The sequence below is a fragment of the Macaca fascicularis genome, chromosome 17 (assembly GCF_037993035.2).
Source record: "Macaca fascicularis isolate 582-1 chromosome 17, T2T-MFA8v1.1".
In the NCBI taxonomy this organism is placed as follows: Eukaryota; Metazoa; Chordata; class Mammalia; order Primates; family Cercopithecidae; genus Macaca; species Macaca fascicularis.
In genome coordinates, this window is record NC_088391.1 from 28,031,142 (window position 1) to 28,045,934 (window position 14,793).

Below are 14,793 nucleotides of genomic sequence, written 5' to 3' on the forward strand. Positions count from 1 at the left end.
CTTGTGGTAGTGAATAAGTCTCATGAGATCTGATGGTTTTATAAGGGGAAAATCCTTTCACTTGGCTATCATTTTCTCTCTTGTCTGCTGCCATGTAAGATGTGCCTTTCACCTCCTGCCGTGATTGTGAGGCCTCCTCAGCCATGTGGAACCGTGAGTCCATTAAACCTCTTTTTCTTTATAAATTACCCAGACTCGGGTATGTCTTTATCAGCAATGTGAAAAAGGACTAATACACAGCACAGTGACAATTACATATATTACTATTAAATGTGTTCAATTAACTTTCAGGACAACCCTAAACTCAGTTGAGGCGAGAGCCCTCTTCACAGTCTTGCTCTCCCACTTTGGTAATCCAATTGTAACTTTAAAAATAGAGAATGCTGCTTTCAAGCCACTTATTTGAAAGTAAGCTGTGTTACTACAGTGTCACAGTTCCCACATAGTACTGGAAGTGATTCATTTTCTTGTTAACTTGTGCTATATATACTTCAGAAAAATGAGTTGGCATTTCTAAGAATACCTGATAGAAAAGAACAGAAGTTTTTCTTTCTCTTCCTGTCATCTGAAACTCTTAAATCATAGACAGTGCAATGTGTAGGAAGCTAAAATACATACTCAAGCTCAGAAGCACCTGCCATAGCACAATTTGTCTTTTTTTTTTTTTCTTCGTGGTATCAAATAGTTTCTCTAACTCTGAAGAAATTTTCTCTAGAAAAATATAACAGTGTTAGGACCAGGCGCATTGTCTCATGCCTGTAATCCCAACACTTCAGGAGGCCGAGGAGGGCAGATCACCTGAGGTCAGAAGTTCGAGATTAGCCTGGGTAACATGGTGAAACCCTGTCTCTACTAAAAATACAAAAATTAGCTGGGAGTGGTGGCGCATGCCTGTAATCCCAGTTACTTGGGAGGCTGAGGCAGGAGAATCACTTGAACCCAGGAGGTGGAGGTTGCAGTGAGTCGAGATCACACCATTGTACTCCAGCCTGGGCAACAGGAATGAATCTCTGTCACACACATAAATATATATATATATAGAGAGAGAGAGAGAGAGAGAGAGAGAGAGAGAAAGAGAGTGTTGGATAGCCTGCAGAATGCAAACCAACAAAGAACTATTAAATACCCAAAACAGTTTCTTCTTTCCCTTGAAGCTTGTTTTTTGATCCTTTGATTGAAAACTTGGGCCAGATAAAAAGGAAGCACAGAACTACAAGTCATCACCCACAAAATGTTTCATTCTCTGACTTCACAGCTGTAGAGGCACCTGGGAAAGATGAAGAGAAGTAGGTAGAAGAGTGATGGTTTTTTTTTTTTTTTTTTTTTTTTTGAGACGGAGTCTCGCTGTGTCGCCCAGGCTGGAGTGCAGTGGCGCGATCTCGGCTCACTGCAAGCTCCGCCTCCCGGGTTCACGCCATTCTCCCGCCTCAGCCTCCGAGTAGCTGGGACTACAGGCGCCCGCCACCACGCCCGGCTAGTTTTTTGTATTTTTAGTAGAGACGGGGTTTCACCATGTTAGCCAGGATGGTCTCGATCTCCTGACCTCGTGATCCACCCGCCTCGGCCTCCCAAAGTGCTGGGATTACAGGCTTGAGCCACCGCGCCCGGCCGTGATGGTTTAAAAAAAAAAAAAAAAAAAAAAAATCCATCCATTTAAGTAATCTGAAATGAATTAAGAGTCACATACGTTACAATACAATTCACATCCAAAAATGTTCCCTTTGTGGAAATTGTAATTATGGCATTCTGACCACAAGATTTTGTCTTGTTTAGTTTTGTTTTGGGAGCATCTCACAGGGTTAGGTTAACTAGGAACACACACTGGGAAACAACTGTACTAAGTTTTCAAGAAAGGATTATGTTCTCTGCATCATTCAGGAACAGGACTCATGCATTTCAGGAAGGTTTCCATCCCCGTCAGACATAGTTGGCTGCATATCAAAAGTTTGTGTTCCTCTTTTGTACGGGGTAGAGCTGTTGCTAAAAAGTGGGTGAGCAGCTAGGGACTCTATTTCTGCCCGCCCCTCCCCCACCTTTGCAGCTTGATGCAGTCATGCAATTAAATCACAGCAAAGGAAGGGATGTTTACCAGCATGAGGTCCCCTCCACAATCCTTAGAGTTCTTTATTCCTCTGCTACGTGAATGTTGACATTCAGGGAAACCTTGGAAGCCTCTCATTGAAGATGGCAGAGCCTGCATCTGATTTCATCTCTGAATGATTGTATCGAGTGGAGCACTTCCCCTGATCCGACAGCAAACACGCACATGGACACATACATATGCACTACCACCACCACCACCACCACCTCCACTTGACCTACAACTGTGCTATACTCTTAAGTGAGCATAAAATAACTGTCTATTATGTGAAGCCCTAAAATGGCTAAAGTAAAATGAGGTTGGTATTTTGAATGGTAGCTTGCAGTTAGATCTATGCTTTGGGGAGGGCAGTGCCCTAAGCCCCATGGTGATATTGATGCTGCACCTTATATTTCTAATTTGGAGCATTATTAAAATTCAATTTTCAAATTTCTCTCTTGAATAAAGATAACCCGAGGGAGCCTATAAAGGATGCTGACAGGGTGATTCCTTTCAAGTGTGATTATCTTAAGAGCTTACACTGACAGTGTTGCCCAAGACCCCTCATGCTTTAAAAGATCCTGACTTTAGTTATTTGGAAAACCCATCACACTCTCTGGATGTGCCAGATAAATTAACTTTTTGCTAGATATGCTTATTCATTTTGTAGTTGTGAAAACCTCTTGATCTCTGGAAATCTTGTTTGAACAATACTTGATTCAGCAAATGTTAATTGAGCACCTACTATGTGTCCAGAGAAGCAATCATCAAACATCAAGCCATGTTCCTAGGCTAAGCTGGGAAGCCCACCACATTCATCTGCAGTGCCAGCCCTGAAGCATAGCACCTTTATCCTGACATCTGGCTGTCCCTCTACCCACTTCCCTACATCAAAGACCTGTAGTACAAGCGTAGCCTCTCCAAACAGTGCCCAGTGCTCCTGATCAGTGATTCTCCAAGTGTAGAAACAAACCAGCAACCTCAGCATCACCTGGGGACTTGTTAGAAATGCAGGTTTCAGGCCTGCACGTTTACTGTCTCCAGGCCCTCTGCATGGGGTAGCAGCATGATGCTTTCCCACAGTTGCAGAGCTAATCACTTGGACTTCAGGTGATGGCCACCCAAGAAAGCACGCAGCCTGGTGGGACCATCTCCAGGCTGAGCCTTCTTCTCACCTGCCAGCCAAGACACACTTATTTTTAGACAAGAGCCACTCTTGGCCTAATAACCAGAAACACTCAACTTTGAACCAAGATGATGATACTATCAATAATAATAGTAGTAACAAAAATTTATCATTTATTAAGCACTTTCTGTATGCCAAACACTGTGCTAAATGTACTTATTTACTCAATTTAATTCTCACAACAACCTTAGAAAAAAAGTGCTTTATATTGTCCCCATTTTACAAAGAGAACACTAAGAATCAGAGAGAACCACAGTTTGGAATCCTCACTCTCTCTTTGACATACAAAGCCTTCTTCTTTCTTTTTTTTTTTTTTTTTTTTTTGAGATGGAGTTTCGCTCTGGTTACCCAGGCTAGAGTGCAAATGGTGCGGTTTTGGCTCACTGAACCTCCAGGGTTCAAGTGATTCTCTCCCAAGCAGCCGAGATTATAGGCACCCGCCACTATGCCCAGCTAATTTTTGTATTTTCAGTAGAGACGGAGTTTCACCATGTTAGCCAGGCTGGTCTCAAACTTCTGGCCTCAGGTGATCCACCTGCCTCAGCCTCCCAAAGTGCTGAGCCAGTGTGCCCAGCCTAAAGCCCCCTTTCTGACATGGCATCCAGTGTGGGCAAATCTGGGGTGCATGAAAATATCAGCAGAGTGAACTTTAAAGCAAGCTCTTCAGACCTGGGTCCTTAGGTACACTAGTTTGAAGAGCTTGAAGTTGTATATAGTACCAATAGAGGCCCATATTTCATATATCTAAATATTTTAAAGTTATTGAGCACACTAGCAAATTGTTAAAGTAACCTCCTACGTTGGCAAATACACCTTCATAACAACTTGGAAGTCCAGGTTCAAATGTAGGATTCTTAGACTCCATAGCATTCTGCATTGGAACTTGATGGTGGAGGTGAAATTATTCCCAGCCATTTCATTTCTCTGCCTATCCTCGGCTCCAGACCCCACCAAGACAGCCTTATGTGTTCATGTGTGGATACGGCAGTCTACATCCAGCTCTGTCTCCAAACCCCTGCAAACAACTGGCCCTTGGTTACCCCCCAGGCTTGGATGAAAGAGGAGTGCACTCCTTGGAGGACAAACTAGAATAGAAACTCATGCAGGCCCAGAGCATGATGTTTAAAGGGGCACTATGTTTCTGAGTGAGAATATCCCCCATGGTCCTGTGGGAAGGGACATAGCCAGAGGAGGGCCCTACTGGGGCCGCTAAAGCATGGATCCCAGGGCAGGCACCTTTCTTGCTTTACCTAAGGATAGTTCTGCCCCCACCCTCCCTCAGATGCACTGAGAAAAACAATTCCTATTCAAATAAGTTTGAGAAACGCTGGATATTGCACAGCCTTCTTGGAAATTTATAGTTAACATTAGTATGGTGTCTTAGCTCGGGCTAACAAAACATCATCAACTGGGTGGCTTAAAGAACAGACATTTATTTCTCACCATTCTGGGGGCTAGGAAGGTGCTGGCTGATTTCGTTCCTGATGAGGGCTCTCCTCCTGGCTTGTAGATGGCCACCTTTTCACTATGTCTTCACATTGCAAAGAGAGAGCTCTGGTCTCTCTCTTCTTATAAGAACACTCAACTCATCATGGGGGCCCCATCCTCGTGACTGCATCTAAACATCTCAAAGGCTCCACTTCCAAATACCATCATATAGGGAGTAAGAACTTCAACATATGAATTTTAGAGGGACACAAACATTTAGTCCACAACACATAGGAAAGACTCAGAGAGGTCTGATACAAAGAAGTCAGTTTGACTTTAACTCAGTATCATCCACACATATTTCTTTATGAAATTTTTTTTGGAATTTGGTGGATTTTCCAAAAAAAAAAAACACTAGTATTTGTGCTAAACCAGTAGAATCTTAAATCAGTCATCACCTTTGGCTCTATCCTCTCAGCCACTGTCTATTTCACCAATATGGTACCTCACTTTAGTCTCTGCTGATGGTGATAAATACCATCAATAAACCTTGTTTCTGGATTTCCTTTTCTGTCATCCTCAGACCTGTCCTCCTATTAATAGAAGCCCTAACAACTTGCACAATTCCCAGAGTACCAGTCAAGCATATTTTATTCACATTTACCAAAGTAATAACTGCAATATCACCCCATCTTAACAACCAAGCAGGTGAAACTATGATTGACTTTTAAATGCAATCACTAAGCAAGTGGCCAAAACTCTGACTTCACAGAACAGACTCAAAACAACTCTCTGAGTTCACTGTTCTTCTCTCCTTATCATTTTACTTTGCTTTTCTTTTAATTTGGACGTAAGTACAGCCTGGTGAGTAAGATTATAAATGAAAAATTCAGGAATGCAAAATTGAAAATTAGATAAAAGCTACGGTTTTCTGTAGCCTAAAATGAATTCTCCAATTTCTTTTTTTCCATTTCTCCCACCCTTTAAATTGCAGGCTGTTATGAAGAGTTACTTAGCATTTATAAAATCCAGAAGAGCAATAAGAGTAGAAGTATTGCATCAAAGCCAAGAGAAGGGTTTCATGTTGAAGAACAATCACAGTGTGTACTTTTGTTTACTAGGAAAAATATAAAGGATTCCCAGAAGGCTGGTACTAAAAGTTAGTCGCTATTAATTCCAGTTGAAGCCATCCTCACAGCTGCCCTTATTCCTCTGCTGAAAGCTCCCAAGGGTTCCAACCACGCCGTTGCTGTGGTGACTGCTACAACCACTTGCTCATTTCAGCTAAAAAACATATTCAGGTTGTCAGCCTGTGCCACCAGCTGATTTTGGCTCAGAACATTAAGGTCACTGACATTGCCTTCACAAAGCATGTTATCAGTCGAACCTGCTGCAGTAAGAGAAAGTTGAGACAGAATTGTTGTCTAGGCCAGAAGCCAGTCAGGGTCTCAGGGGATGGCAATGTCCTTGGTCATCTCATTTAGAGTCTAATCCCCAACTTCACAGCCAGAAGGTCAGTTCCATGGGTATATGTAGGGAGAGTTGGGCTCTAGGGTGCTGATTAAGATTAATCAAATTAATGCAATAATAATATATAAACTAGAATGTTCATTATGTTTTGGTATAAAACATATTTATATATAAAATATAATCAAGAATCACAAAATATAATCAAGAGTACCAGAATTCCCATGCCCATGCATCAGTAAATTCTCTGCATGATACTTACAAAACCAAATTTGAATGAGAAGGTTGCTTAGTTATCTGGAAACCAAAGCCAGGGTGAAAAACAAAACTATTTTGGTGGCTGTCATCATGAAACTCAACAACTCCGCTTCACCATTTTCCAAGTTCACTGTAGTACATTTCCCTATGTAAGCCATCTTGCATTAGGACAAAAACCAACTAAGTCAGCTATATTTTTAGACTACAGCCATACTCTTCCTAGTTTACAGCTCGAATACTTTAATTTAGTTTTAGGTATTCTTCAAACTCCCCAGGCTCCCATTTATAAATCATTGCTTAAAATGTGTTGGTTCTGCAGATGGCTAGTGTCAGATTGACTTTTCCTAACACAGCCTTATGTTCAATTTTGGGGAAGCCTATATCAAATACAGAAAACAGTTCAATGTTTCAAATTTTAGAAAGAAAATCAGGAAGACATTGTAGAGAAAAGACTTAGTACCAGTTTGATATTGGATCTCTGGTGAGGCATTTGATTTTGAATATTTATTATCATATCCTAATATGTTCTGAAAGATGAAAGACAGTCACCGTTTATGGTAGGCAGGATTCTAAGATGGCCTCCAAGATTCCCACCTCCTAATATATAGGCCCTGCTGTAGTCCCATCCTCTTGAATGTGGGCAGCACCAGTGACTATGATGAGATATCACTCCCATGATCAGGTTCCTATTCAGTTGACTTTGAGTTAATTAAAAGGGAAACTAACCCGGGTGGGCCTACCTAATCTGGTGAGCCCGTTAAAAGGTAAAGCAGCAGAAAGATGCTCTATTGCTGGCCCAGAAGGAAATAAACAGCCATGCTGTGAACTGAACTGCCATTGGAAAGGGCCATGAAACATAACATTACTCCAATATTTGTGCCTCCTCATATTTCATCTCTGTCCATTCTTCCAAAGAACTTCAACTCTATATGACACAAGAAAAATAGTAAAATGTTTATACGTCATTGGAAAGAGAACGTTGAATATATGGTTGTTCTGAAAACATTTTTTAAAATGCTATACTTTGTCATATTTCCTTCCAGAAACTGCTAGATGCAGAAAAAGTTCAGGACTTACTATAACGTTGTGTCTCTACAAATAAACCTAGCTAAAACAGCATTCTGTAAAGGATGCAGTTATCTGGTATTGCCCCTTTAGACAAGTAATACCTATACGGAGACAGTGATTTTCTGAAGACAGAGTATTTGTTAATGACTGAAGCAACATTCAGAAATGTGAATGACATACATTTCACTCTGAATATATATATGTGTATGTCTATGAATAACAAAAACTAGGGAAGAGATTCTAAAATTGCTCTCCAGTTCCTCCAGAGCGTGGCTGGTTTTAGTTAAGATTGGATCCCTCTTGTTCCAAACCCAGAGATCCCCGGTTTATCTTGCCCATGCCACCCTGTCTTGTGCCCTACATGCTGGCTGGAATGCCCACTTCTTATTTCAGAGATCATGATGCTCAGTTTTTAGTCTTTGCTTATGCAGTTGACCAAGATAGCATCTTGAAGTGATGAATCCTTGTCAGTTGATTTCTGGGGAACTCTTACTTTCTTACCAAAATGCTTTACAAAATTCTAGCAGCCTTTATTTTTGTATGGCAAAAATGAAAAACAACTTCTGCTTGCCCAGGGCCATTGAGGTAGCATAATCATTCCAGAAGGGAGATAAAGTCCTAATGTCCTACCGTCTTCCATATACAGAGACTCATGAGAAAGGAAACCACACTTAAGTCTCTGATCCTATGAAAGGGAAGACTGCAGGGGCACTTTGTGTACCAAGACAGATGAGTTTAGCTAAGTGGCTTAATGAGTTATTTCTCCCAGCCCTCTGGTATGAAGCCCAGAGCTGAGTTTTGAGATAGAGGCAAAAAAAAGAACCAAATTCCCTAGAGTAATATAGTGAGAGGGAAGTTGAGCTTTAGGAGTAAGAAGAGAGTTGAATAAGATAGTGAAAAATAGGTCTGTGAAGGACAGAACCACTGAGAAATTTACTTGAGCAGGAATGGTCAAAGAACTTGTAAGATCAGGAGCACTCAACATCGGTTTTAAGTTGTTTGCTGTGATGTAACCCCCCTCCACTGACTCAGATCAGTGGGGCTTCAGAGGAAGAAGGAATCAGGCAGTTCCTAATAGGGTGTAATGCTAGGGGGAAGGGGTGGACAACATATGCAGGGGATAACAAGCAGAGAAGCGAAAAAAGAATTGAGATGAAGCAGAAATTTTGGTTCAGAAATGACTTGAAATATAAACTCCTCAAACCATGAGAGATATTTCAAGGCTTCTGGGACACCAATCATAAGTAGAAGAGGATTTTGAACCATTTTAATTTGAAAATTAGAATGAAACAGATGCGCCACTAATGCTGGAGGACTTAGGAACTCCCAGGCAGTTGACATCAGCTGAAGCAGATGGACCCACTGTGTGATGATGCAGCTCTCTTCCCACCTCCCTAATCTCAGCACCTGTGGCTGCATTCCTCAGCGGAGAGCAACACTCACAGTGGCAAGAGGAGGGGCATTTCAAACTTCCTTTTGTGGGAAGAACCGCTTTTGGGCTGAGACCAAAAACGTGGTGCAAGACCAAGGATGCCATGTCACCATCATTGGGTGTGCCTCTGACCGCAGAAGATCAGGATCAGCTCTCCCATTTAGAACTCATCATTCAACTGCTGCAGACCAATCAACCATCATCCAAGTTGGACTACATTAGATTGATGAGAAGAAGCTTCAATGCAGGCAGTGGAGATGAGGGGCATTAACTCTGATGTGAAAGTCCATGCAAGAGGTTTAAAAAACTCTCCCCACACGCTCATCTCAGGTAATGGATGATGTCAAAATAAACCTATTGCTCCCCTTAAGACTAGTGAGTCAAACTTTGGAATAACACCATCACACATTGCACTTCTCTTCAAACCCATCTTATCAATACCTCATACAATGTCAAACTTCTCTCCCACAAGACGCCTAGGGTTGTATTTTTTGGGCAGTAATTCTGAATAATCTTGTGCTCAAAAAAAGACTCAGATCCAGATAATACAATGATAGAAGCTCTTGCTGAATAACCTCAAACATACACAAAGCAAACTAGGCAGTAAACTTCATGAGGGCAGAGACCCTGGGTGTGTCTGGTTGGCCATCATCTCTCAGGTCTTAGCACAGTGCCTGACAAATAGCAGGCCCATGATGACTCGGCCTCTTTATGCTTCCTGAATGTCAGGATTCATTGGCGTGGTCTGGTCTCTAGTCTTCTGGCTGTCTCTGTCTCCCTGAATATGCCCAGGACGAAAGGCTACACAGCTGCCCTGGGCTGTTGAGTCATCTTCCTATCAGGAAATTGTTTCTGCCTTAGCTAAATAGGTAGGCAATTTTCTGTCCATTTCAGACAGAAAACCTAAGTTTAAAAAAGATTAAGTGAACAGCTCAAGGTTATATGCAAAGTCTGGCCCAGTTAGGAATAGAACCCAAGTGGTTCCTAACATTCAATCCTATGGTTACTTTTGTAGAGGTGCCTATCTTTGTAATTTACAGATATTGTTCCCAAATTGCTCACTGAAAATTCTGCCTAAATATTGAAGGTAAAACAGCTTTATGTGTCCAATAGAGAGAGAATATACATAAAAAGAAATTTTTCCCACATGAGGAATGAATCACTGTAAAGAACATTTGTTCAGTTGTCTCCTTATAAAATGAGAGCATTCCTCCCGGCTGCCACAAAATCCGAATGCTCCATTTTGTTACTAAACACTCCTTCTAACACCAAGCCAAAAATAAGTCACAATGTTAATGCAAACATCTTACAAGCCAAATAAAAGGACTTGTGCCAAATTTATCAGAGTTAGAGGGAAATTGTGTCAGACCTGTCTATGAGAAACTTTCTATTAGATCACCAGTCAATAGGATACCAGCATCTGCTGCTCCTGACTGAAAGACATGAGTAATAACAGACAGCTTTAGAAAATACATTTTTCTTCCATAGTTAGCAATGCATGACTCACTAGAACTCTCCAGACACTATGCTGCATGAATGACTCAAAATGCTACCAAGGACAGAGCACAATCAGTTCTCTCTTCCTGTGCCAGGATTTCTCGTTCCAATTATACTGATTCGTTAGTTTACTTCAAAGACAGAAAATCTTGGTCCATTATCTTTCCTCTTTCAAAGACAGTCATGTATATTTTAATATAAAGACAATTATTAGGGTGCTACAGGAAAATAGAGACTAAACATAATAGCGAATGCTGAAAGCAGTCTTTGATTGGTTCAACTCTCATCATTTGGGAGACTGGGTTGGGCAATGACCATGGTTAAGTTTCTTCTGGAAGACTACCAATGAGAAGAGGTTATTGCAATACAAGAAATACCATATTGTGTCACACCAAGAGCCTGCTCATCCAAATCTTCAGTAGCTGATAGTGTATCAAGGATATTTTGAGAAATATTTCAGTAGTTACTCTCCACGACAGAGGCCTTGTTTCTTTCAAATAACTGTTTTCCTCAATAATTGCAAAAGCCTCCTAATGAAAGTGCACACTTCTAGGCTCTTTCCTTTTCATTCTATTCTTGACATTCCATCTCCAGATTAATGTTATTGAAGGATAATTCTGATAATGACATCAGCATAGCACAGTGACTAAGAGAACCGGTCTTGGAATTAGGCCACCCAGCCACCAATTAATTTTTTTTTTTTTTTTTGAGATGGAGTCTTGCTCTGTTGCCCAGGCTAGAGTGCAGTGGTGCGATCTCGGCTCACTGCAACTTCTGCCTCCCCAGTTCAAGCGATTCTCCTGCCTCAGCCTCCCGAGTAGCTGGGACTACAGGCATCTGCCCCCACACCCGGCAAATTTTTGTAGTTTTAGTAGAGATGGAGTTTCGCCATGTTGGCCAGGCTGGTCTCAAACTCCTGACCTCAAGTGATCCGTCTGCCTCAGCCTCCCAAAGTGCTGGGATTACAGGAGTGAGCCACCACACTTGGTCATCACCAGTTACGTTTTCAACCTCTCCATGCCTCAGTTTTCTTATCTGTGACATGGAGTTTGTGAGATGCTTGAATAACTTTTAACTTTGTGTTAAAAATGAGTATGTAAGCAAACAGAGCATTCATGGTTAAGAGAATAAGTTCTAGAATGACATTTGGGGTTAAAAGTGTTGGTTCTGCCATTTAACTGTCTGCAAGACTGAACTAGTTACCTAATTCTGTATAGCAAATCAACCCCAAAACTTTCTGGCTTATGACAGCAATAATTATTTCTTTTTATCTTCCACAGTTTCTGTAGGTCAGATTTGGGGAGCAGCTTGGCTGGGTGGTCTTGGGCACAAGGTCTCTCATGAGGTTGCAGTCAGATGTTTGCTAGGGCTACAGTCATCTGAAAGTTAGACTGGGGTTGGAAGATCTACATTTAAGGCAGCTTACTCACATGACAAGTTGGTGGAGGTAATGGGCAGGGAGATTAATTTCCTTTCACATGGGCCTCTCCACAGGTTACTCGAGTGTTCTGATGACATGGCAACTGGCTTACCCCACAGTGACCCAGGAAAGCAAAGCAGCTCCAATGCCTTTATGGCTTCACCTTGCAATTTATATCCCATCAACTCTGCTATGTTCTACTGGTCACACTGTCCACCCCAGATTTAATGTAAAAGGGGACTACTCAAGGCACTAACACCAGAAGGTGAAAATCACTGGCAGTTATCTTGGAAAATGACTACCACAAAGATATTGAGCGAGCTATTTTTAGCTCTTTAAACCTTAGTCTCCTTATTTGCCAAATACAGACAATAACAATATGCTTATTTCATAGAGTTGTTATGAGAATTGACAAGATGATACATGTAAAGTACTCGGTACTTACTAATTACTCAAAAAATATTACTTCTTATTATTTTAATTCACTAATAATCAAACTATTCCAGGGGCTGCCATGAGGAAAAGGGTTTCACTTCCGGGGAGCAGATAAAACTGTAAATCTTTCCCATCTTCTGCCTCATTCTTACTTCTTTCAGTTGACTTCATTTTGTCTCATATGTATTAGGCTTCCTCATAAGATTTTCATTTGAAGAAAGGATTATTCAGCTTTTTAAAAAAGTAAACTACTATTTTTTATAAAAACAGTGTTATTGATCATTATTTATTTCAAGCAGTAAGAAATTTAGTAAAGATAAATGTGTGAATATATCTATATAATTTCTATATAGATAACATTACCTAGCTAATAGCGATATAGTTTGGCTGGAAAGCAGAGAATATCAGATTGCATAAGAGACCACCTAGTCCAGTGTTAAAACCCTTAAGGCTATTAAACCACTTCCACAGCAGTCAGATGGAAGACCTGACATTTGAGGTTGTTGGGTGAATGTATTAAGTAAACTCTGGCACATCCCAAAAGTTGATTCATTCACCATGGTATGTACTCAAGCACCTATTTTGTGTGTGCTCTTGTCTAACTGCTGGGTATATATTAGTGAACAAGATGAATAAACTTCCAGTCCATTGAACTTTCATTTTGTGAAGGAAAAGACAAGGAATAAACATTTAAATGAACACTGTAATTGCAGGCAGTGATAAATGCTTTAACAATGAAAAACAATGATGTGGTAAAGTGATCAAGCAGTTGGAGGACTGGTTTAACTAGGATGGTCAAGGCAGTATTCTACAAGAAGATGACATTTGAGCTGAATTTTGAACAACGACAAGGAATCAGCCATATCAGCAATTGACAGAGGAATTCCTAGATATGGACTAATATGGCACCTTAGGAAGACTGAGCCATCAGGTGACCTCATTCCAATGGAAATCTTACTATTTACCAAAGTTACTGAAATTTGGTTTGAAAGATATTCTGAGTAGACTTCTTTCCCTTTGATGATGTATCTTCATAAAGACATTTGGTTAAAGTTGCTGATCAGAGCCAATATTTCTGACAAAAAAAAAATGGAATTGCCAATAGATGGTGTGACTGAGACCAATGCCTCCAAGTTAAAAACCAGTTCAATCTGGGCCACTTTGAAAATATCCTAGGATATCTGAAGGATCAACTTAAGCCTATTCTTCATGGGCTTAAGTTGAAAACAGAAGTCAATACATAGAGGACCCAAGTATAGAACAGATAACATGCATTCTTGTCTAGTTTCCCTAAGATTTTTCAACCTTCTTTTCACCACCAACCTACACACTTAGAAAAGAGGGGAAGGGGTGTCAAGGGAGAGAAATAAATGAAACATAAAAGACTTCAGGAGGAAAGGAGTAACTACAAAGTAAAACCAAATCTGGGAGGCTTACGCGGGCAGATTGCTTGAGCCCAAGAGTTAGAAACAAGCTTGGGCAATATAGGGAAAGCCCATCTCTACAAAAAATACAAAAAATTAGCCAGGTGTGGTGGCATGAATCTGGAGTCACAGCTATTTAGGAGGCTGAGGTGGGAGGATCACTTGAGCCTGGGAAGTAGAGGCTGTAGTGAGCCGTGAGGGTGCCACTGAACTCCACTTTGGGCAACAGAGTGAGACTTCGTCTCGATGAAAAAAAAAAAAATCAAATCACATTAGAGTTGGAAGAGACCTTAGAGATGGTCCTGTCCAACCCCCTCAGGTTATATGTGCGCAAACCAAGGCTCAAAGAAATTAGTGTATACTTCTCAAAAGTACACAGTCAATAGCTAAGCGGCACCCCCACACAACAACGGGAAGAAGGGATGGTAGGGGTGTTCCCTTACTTCCCACACAGCCTCAGCTTCATATAAGGTGAACAAGGGCCTCTCCATCCTGAATTCAGGGAATGCTCCACCCCCACTTCCCACTCTCAGCAGGTAAAATGCCGTAATCTGTAGAAGAATTGAGTTTGAATTCCTGTGAAACATCTACGTAGAGATTGCCCAGGAAGCCATTGGACATAAGGATAGATAACTTAGGAGCGAGATCTGGGCAAAACTGTGGATTCATGAGTCATCAGTATACAGCTGAAGATAGGTCCAATTACAATACTTCCTGTTTTTACATGATGAATCTGAGACCCAGAAATGTGATGTAACTTGACTGGGGCCACATTAGTAGGCACAGAGCAGGGATTTAGACCCTAGTCTTCCTGACTCCCATATCTGTGCCCCTTCCAAGAGGGCTTGCTGATATAACTATGTGCTCTGATGAGGAGTGGTAGGATGGTGTTACCACAGAGCCATGCTCTTTTAATTTCAATTGCATATTTCTATTTCTAATATATAGCTAAATATAAATATGTCTAACGTGGGTGGCTATATACATTTTGCAGCTTATGCAGCCACCAAATTGCCTACTGGCAGGCAACCAGCCACTCACCCTTGTCCTTTGGGTATGATTCCAACAAGAAACTCTGTAAAGCTGAGAGAAATCTCA

The 14,793-nt window shown here is 41.1% G+C and overlaps 1 protein-coding gene across 2 annotated transcripts in view; it reads right to left on the minus strand.

Moving 5' to 3' along the window:
* Positions 1–14,793, minus strand: part of LOC123569831 (embryonic stem cell-related gene protein-like) — a 57,620-nt gene that overhangs the window by 16,562 nt on the left and 26,265 nt on the right. The gene's annotated exons all lie outside the window — the stretch shown is intronic.